Source organism: Chiloscyllium punctatum, chromosome 17 (genome assembly GCF_047496795.1).
Source record: "Chiloscyllium punctatum isolate Juve2018m chromosome 17, sChiPun1.3, whole genome shotgun sequence".
NCBI classification, from domain to species: domain Eukaryota; kingdom Metazoa; phylum Chordata; class Chondrichthyes; order Orectolobiformes; family Hemiscylliidae; genus Chiloscyllium; species Chiloscyllium punctatum.
The window spans coordinates 35,879,527-35,889,208 of NC_092755.1; the positions used below are offsets into that span (position 1 = coordinate 35,879,527).

A 9,682-nucleotide genomic window follows, 5' to 3' on the forward strand; every position below is an offset into this window, starting at 1 on the left:
TACAATCAGCCGAGTGCACTTGGTTTCTGAATTTAAATTTGGCCATTGAAGTGAACAGGATTAATATTTATCGATGACTAGCAGTGTTTGCACTAACTGTAATTATCCACCAATACGATGTCTTTTGTTCCACCAAAACTGGAAACACTGATCTGTGTTTATATTGCAGTCGGATGTAGAAAATCGTCCCAGCGATCTTCACGTTATTATAGTTTACTGAGGCCATAACAGCATTGCGTGGCAGTTTGATGTGACTAAAGCCAGGATGGCAATCTCTAGATTATGTTGTAAAAATATCGGTATAATGTTATTCACACCCCGCGATCACCAACTGAACGAACCGGTTGTGTTTAAATCCCGTGATGAACAGTCTGTATTTTACTTCTCACATTGCGGGGAGCTGAGCATTTACCCAAACAATGGGCACACCACCTCCCTGACACAGTGTTCACAAATCAAACTGACAGCAAAGATTCACGTGTGATCGAAAGTTTCCGCAAAGTCGATTTGACACGACTGATATACGGAAAAAAACGTACCCCGTTCTGGATTTGAAATGAAAGAAGTTGATCATAGTGAGCCTGACGTGGTTTGAATGTGCAAACTTCGGAACTGGAGTCAGACGCGCTACCGTTGCACCACAAGCTTACGGAGGGTTGCCAACCTCCATTCATGCTTAAGGGAAGTGATTGCACGACAATGATTTTACCTTCATGTCTGTTTCTTTTCTCCCCCTTCTCTTCCAAGGGTTGGGCTTGTCTTTCGATTTGCAGAAGTTGAGATGCTCTGGATGCTGTGATTCAGGGCAAACACAGGCTGGAGTACCTTCGGCTCAGAAAGATGCAGCTGGAAGCCGGGCTGCATACACGTTGGGGGAAAAGGGGAAAGTTAACTGGACACTTTATTCTGATCATTCCTCTACAGACAAAGCCTTCTGACTGGGTCAGTGGACAGGGTCAGGAGGGTGTCAGCACAGGTCAGACAGACAAAGGCGATCTGAGAGAGGTCTGCACGAGCGAGGAGCTAACTGGCTGCGAGGTGGGAGTAAGATCAATGTTGGGGAGGGGTCAGTGATGGTCAGGGAGAGAATAGTGGCAGGGATTGTCACCATTCTCTGCAGTTGGCAGCAGAAGACCAGATTGCATCAGTGTCTGCCTGGCGCCAGGATTTGGGAACCGGTGGGCTCAGGGCTGGAGAAATGGAAAAGGGAAGTTGCAGCAGGCGTGGTCTAATAATGTCAGGCGGAGAGAGCCTCTGCTGAAGGCTCATGACAAATCAGAAGCTGCAAAGACAAAGCAGAACGTCAAAGCTCTGGATGGCATGGTGGCTCAGTGGTTAGCACCACTGCCTCGCAGTACCACGGATTGGGTTCAATTCCACTCTCATGCAGCTCTCTGTGTGGACTTTGGCATGTTCTCACCTTTGTGTCTGCGTGGGCGAACTCTGGGTGCTCCAGTTTCCTCTGACAGTCTAACCATCTGAAGTTTAGGGTGGATTGGCCATGCTGAAGTGTCCCGGGATCTGCAACCTAGGGTGGGTTAACTGCGGGGAAAGTGGGTGGGGTGCTGTTTGGAAGGTCAGTCTGAATTTTATGGGCCGAATGGCCCGTAGGGATTATATGAATCTACCGTCTTAGCCATGTGTCTATTGAGAAATTATTGCCCCCAAGTCTGCTGTTAATGGAGTGGGTTCCAGTTCATGGAACACTGACACCATTCCTGGGTAAGGTGGGATTCCTGCAGTCACTTCCCCAACCCACTGTCCCCATGCATTCTCTCTCTCCTCACAGTCTGCACTCACCAAATCTCTCTGCCCAGCCATTCTCTCTCTCTCCCCGTCATTTTCTGCCCCCATTCTCTGTCCCCAAGTCTTTCTCCTCCCCTCCACTCTCTGTCCCCTGTCCATTTTCTCTCTCTCTCCCCCTACCCTTTGTTCCCCTATCCATTCTCTCTGTCTCTCTTCTCTCTCAGCCTCTGCGCCCCTCTCCATTCCCCCCCCCCGCCCCCATCCTTTCTCGTACCTCGAGCCCTCTTTGATTGCTGTATCAAGCCCTTCTCGGGTTGATGAATCAACCTGGAAGACAGGGGTGCACAAGAAATGGTTGATTTTATAATTGGGAACAGCTGAAATGATATATTCAGAAACATTGTTAATGTCTGAAAGCACAAAGCTGCAGACATGTTGCTGAAACTTGCATTGAATTAGGCGGGTAAAGTCATACAGCACAGAAACAGACTCTGCAGTCCAGCTCACCCATGCTGATTGGATACCCTAAATTAATCTCGTGACCCATTTTCCAGTATTTGGCCCATATCTCTCTCAACCCTTCCAATACATATATCCAACCAGATGCCTTTTAAATGTTATAATGGTACCAGCTTCCATCACTTCCTCTGGCAGCCCATTCCACACACGCACCACCCTCTGTATGAAAAAATTACAGATCTATGCCTTCCTCACTCCCTAGTTTTATCTGTACTGATACCTTCGGGGATCTCTGGACTTGGACAGCAAGGTTCCTTTGTTCCTCAGCACTCTGTAGGGACTTACTATTTATTGATTACTTTCCTCCATTATTACATTTCCCAGAATGCCTGGAGATTAAATTCCATCTCTCTGCCCCATTTACCAGCTGATTGGTATCAGACTTTTGCCGGAGACCATCCTCCTAACTATCAATACCACCACCTTTCCAGAGTTTACTCCTAAACAGAGGGGGGAAGCACTGTCTCCAGCTAAGCAGAGGGAATTGTGTGTGCGTGTTGTGGGGGCTTAGAAACTTTGCAAGCTGCCTTTCCTTCATTTTCCTTCAAACCAAATCCATGTGGTTTGAGATTTTATAACAGAAAACAGCACAGGTTTAAATTTTAACTTCCCACTGGCTGAAACTTTGTCCTGCCCTCTAACATCTGAGAGTAAAACACTTTACTTCCCGTCCCCCCCCCCCCCGCCCCCCCCCCTCCATGTGTAACACAGAGTTGTGGGATTGGCACCTGTTGTTATTTTGTGATCTATTCTAAATGAAATTTTATCTCTGTGCAGGCGCAAGTGAGCAGTCTGTTTTTGTGCTTTCTGTGAGATCAGGCTAGCAGCTTTTAAATCCTTATGTTAAGCAGCAGAAGCAAACAGTAGATCAGCAATTATATTTTGAGAGTAGTAATTCTAGCCCTGGTCATCCCGTTGGGTCAACAGAGAGAGAGAGGGAGAGGATGTCACATCTAAAGTGCATACAGAAGTGTTGTTACACTTGTTCAGTCAGTTGAATTGGCTCTTCCCTCAGATGTGACTGGATATTGCTTTTCATGGATCATAATTAAACTACAACGGACCACATTAAATTCAAGGAATTAAATTGAAAGGGCAATTTGAGTGAATAAATGGAAAACTGCTTAAAGATTGGCTCCTGGTCTTTTACTTCACCAATTAGAAGTTGTTGGTTTGACAACTCTCCTAATCATAGAATCCCTACAGTGGGGGAGCAGGCCATTTGGCCCATAGAATCAACACTGACCCTCCAAACAGCATCCCATCCAGACTCACAAAAATATGCACCGCACGTGTGCAGAGAAAGGGATGCTGTGAGTGAGTGGGATGCTTTCACCAACACAATCTCCCTCCAAGACCCAAACATCCCCCCAGCACCACCTGTCCATTCCTCCACCACCACAGTGCCTCTGGACTTAACCCCTGATAACCACAGTGCCACTGTCCATTCTCCCCGCCACCCACAGCATCCCCTTATATTCTACTCGCCACCTACAGTGCCGCCTGTCCATTCTCCCCGCCACCCACAGCACCCAGTCCATTCTCCCCGCCACCCACAGCATCCCCTGATCATTCTCCTTGCCACACACAGCGCCCCTGTGCATTCTCCCCACCACACACTGCATCCCCTGTCCATTCTCCCCCACCAACCACGGCACGACCTGCCCATCCTCCCCTGTAGCACCCACAGCACCTCCACCCATTCTCCCCCGCCAATCATGGCACTGCCCTCTCCATTCCCCCGTGCCACCCACGGCACCCTTGTCCAATCCCTCGCCACCCCCGGCACACCGTCCATTCTCTCTCTCTTTCTTACTCTCACCCCCACCCTCTGCATCCCTGTCCAGTCCCTCTTCCCATCTTCTGAATCCCCATGCATTTTCTCTCTCCCCCATACCCTCGGCTCTCCATTCCTCTGTTCCCCATCTATTCTGTTTCTCAGCCCACGTTGCCGCGTTTCCCAGCCTACCTTGGCAATGGCCGGGCCGGGCGGCCGTCAGCCCTGGCTATTGCAGCCCCCGACTCCTCGCAAAAGTCCGCTCACCGACACTCCGCCACGTGCACGTGTCAGTGACGCTGCCGAACCGATTGCTGGTCCCGTTTCCGCCTCTGCTTTTCCTAGGGCAAAGCTGCTGCATGCCTCGTGACACTCAGCGGGCGACATGGTGGAGGAGATCCTGCCTCCGTCGCTGCAGTGCGTGCTGACATGCATCGCCTCTTGGGCGCCCTTTTTTTCCCCCAATATATGTATGTTTCTGCGGGCCGCACCAGGCTGGTGCTCCCCACAGCTTCACGCCACCCTGCTATGCGCGCACGCCGGCGTGCAGGTGGGTTCTGCTAAGGTGGGGAGTGTGTGTGCGGTCCGGGTCGCTTTCCTCTGGCGAGGGAGAGACCAAAAGCAAACTCAGACAACTCTTGACGGTGGATCACTCGGCTCGTGCGTCGATGAATAACGCAGAGAGCTGCGAGAATTAATGTGAATTGCAGGATACATTGATCATGGACACTTTGAACGCACTTTGCGGCCCCGGGTTCTTCCTGGGGCCACGCCTGTCTGAGGGTAATTTGGCAATCAATCGCACTAACCTTGGCTGGTGAGAGCGCGGCTGGGTTGTTGCAGAGGACCCTACCACTTTGTCCCCCTAAGTTCAGACTCCGGAGCCCTCCGGCATCAGAGCACTTGGCCTTTCCCCGCACCCTGCACATTCCGTTCGTCAGGCTCGCCGCCATCCCCCCGCCGGGGAGCGCGGCCTGGCGTCCGTCTGTGTCGTGGCAGTGTGGCCAGCACGGCTGTCACCGGTCCCCCAGAATGGCCGTCGGTGGTTTACACGGCGACGTGCACTGCTTCGTCTTTGGGTCAAGGAGTTGCCTCGAAATGTTGAGCCTCCTGTGGGGTCTGCCTAAGCACTGCACGTCCGCATTGGGTCCGTCTCTCGGTTGGCTGGCAGTGGAAAGAGTGAAGGGAGCCGCGGAGGTCCGGTGCTGGAGCACTACTGGCCTGACCGTGGAGCTCGCCGGTTCGAAACGCTGACCCGACTCGATGGTTGATCGATGGTTGAGAGGCACAGACCGCGTCTGGGAGCTGCAGGCCGCCCGCTGCTGCAGCCGCCCGTCTCGTGGTTCTTCCTCAGCCTAAAGTGGCTGGTGGGGCGTCTGATCCTGTCTCCCCTGCTGGCGATGAGTGCCTGGCTGAGGGAGGAGTTTTTCGTCGAACGCTGTGACTTCGACAGTCGCAGGCACGTGGATCGTTGGCTCTTGGCTCTCCCATTCAGTCCGCACGTTTCTGCTCAGTCCTGTCACCGGTCTCGGGAGGCACAGAGGTGTTGGCGGGCATGGTGTGTGCACGGTCACCGTGCAGCCACACCTATTATGCCGCCGGTCAACCATCGGGAGGACGGCGGAACGTCGGGCTACCGGGGGCCAAGTTGCCAGAAGGCCACCGCGGTGTCTCCCATACCCTGTCACCGTCGGCGTGCCTTCCTCAACTCGTCCAGTTCGGGACCGCTGCGTTCAGGAGCGGCGTCGCTCACCGGCCCCACTGAAGGCAGTGCCGTTCCGCGACTGGCGATTGATGTGCGTGCCGTGTCTGTGCGACGGTTCGCCACTTGTGTCTCAGAACTTCTCTCTCCCTCTCTCTGACAGTCGGGCAGACTCTGTCGGCTGGCGCCTCGCACGTCCTGAGCGGCGAATTGTCACCGCCGTGCCTGGGCGTCTGGCAAGGCAGGATTGGGCTGACTCTTCCGCTTGAGTAAGCTGCCGGCACTTCCGAGATTTGCCTCCCGCCGTGGATGGGGGAGTCTCCGGTCCAGTGAATTTGTACCGAGCACATCCCCGCGCATCGTTGGCGGCAGGGGCGGCCACTCGTTGACACCATTGCTGGCAAGGGTGGTGAGCGACGTGCGGGTGGCTGGCTCTCTGACCATCATGGTGTCGGCCAACCCCCCCGTCCGCAGTGAAACGTTGCCGGCTCACTAAGAGGTGGGGGCGTGCACGCTGGCGGTTTGGCCTGGCCATCCTCTGACTCTTGGTATGACCTCAGATCAGATACGATAACCCGCTGAATTTAAGCATATTACTAAGCGATGGAAAAGAAACTAACCAGGATTCCCTTAGTAACTGCGAGTGAACAGGGAAGAGCCCAGTGCCGAATCCCCGCTTGCCTGACGGGCGAGGGAAATGTGGCATATAGAAGTGCTTTCTCTGACGGTGCCCAGACTCCTAAGTCCACCTGATCGAGGCCTAGCCTGAGGACGGTGTGAGGCCAGTGGCGGTGCGAAGCTCGTCGAGATTGTGTCTTCTTGGAGTCGGATTGCTTGTGAATGCAGCCCAAAGCGTGTGGTAAACTCGATCTAAGGCTAAATACTAGCACGAGACTGATAGTCAACAAGTACCGTAAGGGAAAGTTGAAAAGAATTTTGAAGAGAGAGTTCAAGAGGGCGTGAAACCGTTAAGAGGTAAATGGGTGTGGTCCGAGCAGTCTGCCCAGAGGATTCAACTCGGCGGCTCCAGTCGGTCCCGTTGGGGTCTGGCGCATCTCCTCTGCTGGGACTGCTTCCGGCATTGGCAAGGCTGTCGCCGGGCGCATTTCCTCAGCTGGTGGTGCGCCACGACTGGTTTTGGGTCAGCTGGGATGGCCGGTGGCTTTGGAAGGTGGCGCGCTGCTCCGTGTGGCGAGTGTTATAGCCCCAAGGCAATATCCTTTGCCGCACCCCCAGATTCGAGGGAAGCGACCGCTGCTGCGCCCTCCCGTCGCAGCCCTCCCTCCCCCCTCGCGGTGTGCGTGGAACCGCGTGTGGCGAGCGAGCTCGCCATGGTCCCGGTGGGTCTGTCGACCGGGGTGTAATGTCCTCAGTGCGCCCCAACCGCGTCCTGCTGCGGAGTCGGGTCGAGCCACGCCGAGCTAGTGCCAGAGGGCCCTTCCTGTGGATCGCCCCAGCTGCGGTGCCCGTCGTCCTACCATGTCAGGCGGGTGGCCTCGGCCGGCGCCTAGCAGCTGATGTAGAACTGATGCGGACCAGGGGAATCCGACTGTTTAATTAAAACAAAGCATCGCGAAGGCCACCGGTCGGTGTTGACGCGATGTGATTTCTGCCCAGTGCTCTGAATGTCAAAGTGAAGAAATTCAGTGAAGCGTGGGTAAACGGCGGGAATAACTATGACTCTCTTATCCCCTCTCTTGGGGGATGTGACTACAGTGTTTTTAAGGTTGTTGGTCTCCGACCTTTGCCTGCGTCGTCACCTTTGTGATTCGTTTGTACGTATTTTGTCGATCACAAAGTGAGGTCGAACCTCCACGTGGTTCCCCCTGGTAACGGCCTGTATGAGGAAGTTCTTGACGGGAAGGCAATTTTAACTTGTTTTGTAGTTGTTTTAGTCTGGTCTTATCAGTGTTGTTACCATCGATTTTATCTTTGGTCTTAACTTGATTTCACCAGTGCTCTATGCCATTGGCTGTTTTTATTGTTTTCTCCATCGTTTGAGCATTACTCGGACCAGGCCGGCTAATACAACGTCCAGAAAAGATACGAGATGGATGGTGACCATTCAGTCTGGTTGAAACCAAATTTGGCACAGGCGATTTATGGCCGATTCCAAAATTTCTGGTTGGGTGGGAGACCAGGAAAATAACCGCTCCGCACGGTTGCTTTTGGCGGCTCCGTGCGCTAAATGTATGAGCCAAAAACGGACTGGGCAATCCGTCTCGACTCAGACTCAGACAGAAGAGACCATAAGAATTATTCCGGCAAGGGTATCCTCGGGCAGACACGAGGTAGCTATTAACATTGTCCAGAATAATCAGGACAGAATTCGAAGGCAAGGGCTTGCAGAGGAGGCCCCTCGACAGCCAAGTCCATTTAACAGCCGGATGATTTTTAATTCGAATTTTAAAGGGCCATTTGTTTTTAGTCGATGTGGAGATTTAGAGAGTAATTAGGAGAGGTACGAAGGAAGAATTATTCACCCGGTAATTAAAGAAACAGATAAATTAGAGTTAATAATTAAATACCCTATGAAAGATTTTAAATGTAATTATTGTAATAATATCTACAATACCACAGGGATGTTTAGGAAACACTTGAAAATATGTAAGTGAATTAAATCAGTGAGGATTAGGTGCAGTAAATGCGATTGGGAAGGGAACTATCAGGCGGTAGCGTGCCACTATCCATAATGTAAGATGAGTGATAATGTTAGTAGTAGTAGTAATAGTACCAGTAATAGTAATGAAGGAGGTGGATTAGAAAAATCATACCAGTGTGAAGGATGCCCGTTAAAATTCAAATCAGCCAGAGGGTTGGGGCAACACGAAAGACATGCTCACCCCATCTTGAGAAATGAGAAAACGAAAGAAGGGAAGACGGAGAGTAAGTTCAAGATAGATAATAGAGAGGGAAACAAGAGGGGAGTATGGTCTAAGGAAGAGGTAGAAAAGTTGCAACAACTAAAAGTAGAATTTAGTGGCTGTAAGAATATTAGTAAAAGTATTGCAGAGAGAATCGGTTCCAAAACCGTTAAACAAATTTCGGATAAAAGGAGATTATTGAATAAGAAGAATAAAACTAACGATAATGATAAGGGTATAGAATTAGAAATGATCTTTAATAGTAATGACAATAACGAAATGCAAGATAGCTACCTGGGGTCAGATAGGTTGTTGGAGGAAGAAAGATTGAATGAACAGAGGGACCAGGAGAACGCTAATATTATGGATTGTCAAGATTATAATGGTCGGTCGATATTAGAATTGATAAAAATAATTGAAGATGACCTGGGTAAGAATAAAGGATCAGGAGAATATTATGGGTGTAAGAATGGATAAATTAAGAAAGAAAAAGGACGATGGGACAGGTAAGAAGGTAACTCACATTAAAAGAGTAAGTTTTAAGCTAAGTGATAGTGGGCAAAGAAAGAAGAAGGAAAACAAATCTAAGAAAAGATATAGTAAAAAGAAGGGATAATTTAAAGAAATGCAAGTTCTCTATAAAAAAGTAAGAGGCAGTATTTCGCAAGAACCTTAATGGGGGCCCTAGTTAAGAGTGAATGTCCCCTGAGCAAGTTAGAGTCAGAGGAATATTTTAAGGAAAGACTAACAAATGTGATGAAAATAATAATTTAAGGGGTTTTGCTAAATATAAAAATCAAAGTGAGGGATCCTTGAGTGGCATTCTGACTGGTCCTGTGATGGTGGAAGACGTCGATCTGGCTATGAACGTGAAAACTGCTGCAGGGCCGGACAGGGTAATACAAAGAAATAATTAAGATATTTAATCAGGATAACTTATTATTTCCTAGACTATTTACAATTTGGATAAAAACCGGTAAAATTCCAGATAAGGTAAAAATAAGTAGAACGTTTCTGATCCCAAAGGTGAGCATAGAAGATGAGTTAAAAGATGTAAATAATTGGAGGCCGATT

General features: G+C 50.4%; 1 non-coding gene across 1 annotated transcript; it reads left to right on the forward strand.

Annotated features, from left to right (window-relative positions):
* Window positions 1-4,675: 4,675 nt before the first annotated feature.
* On the forward strand, window positions 4,676-4,829 carry LOC140488214 (5.8S ribosomal RNA). The gene has a single exon (XR_011963012.1). It is a non-coding gene; the product is annotated as a 5.8S ribosomal RNA (ribosomal RNA).
* The last annotated feature ends 4,853 nt before the right edge of the window (window positions 4,830-9,682 follow it).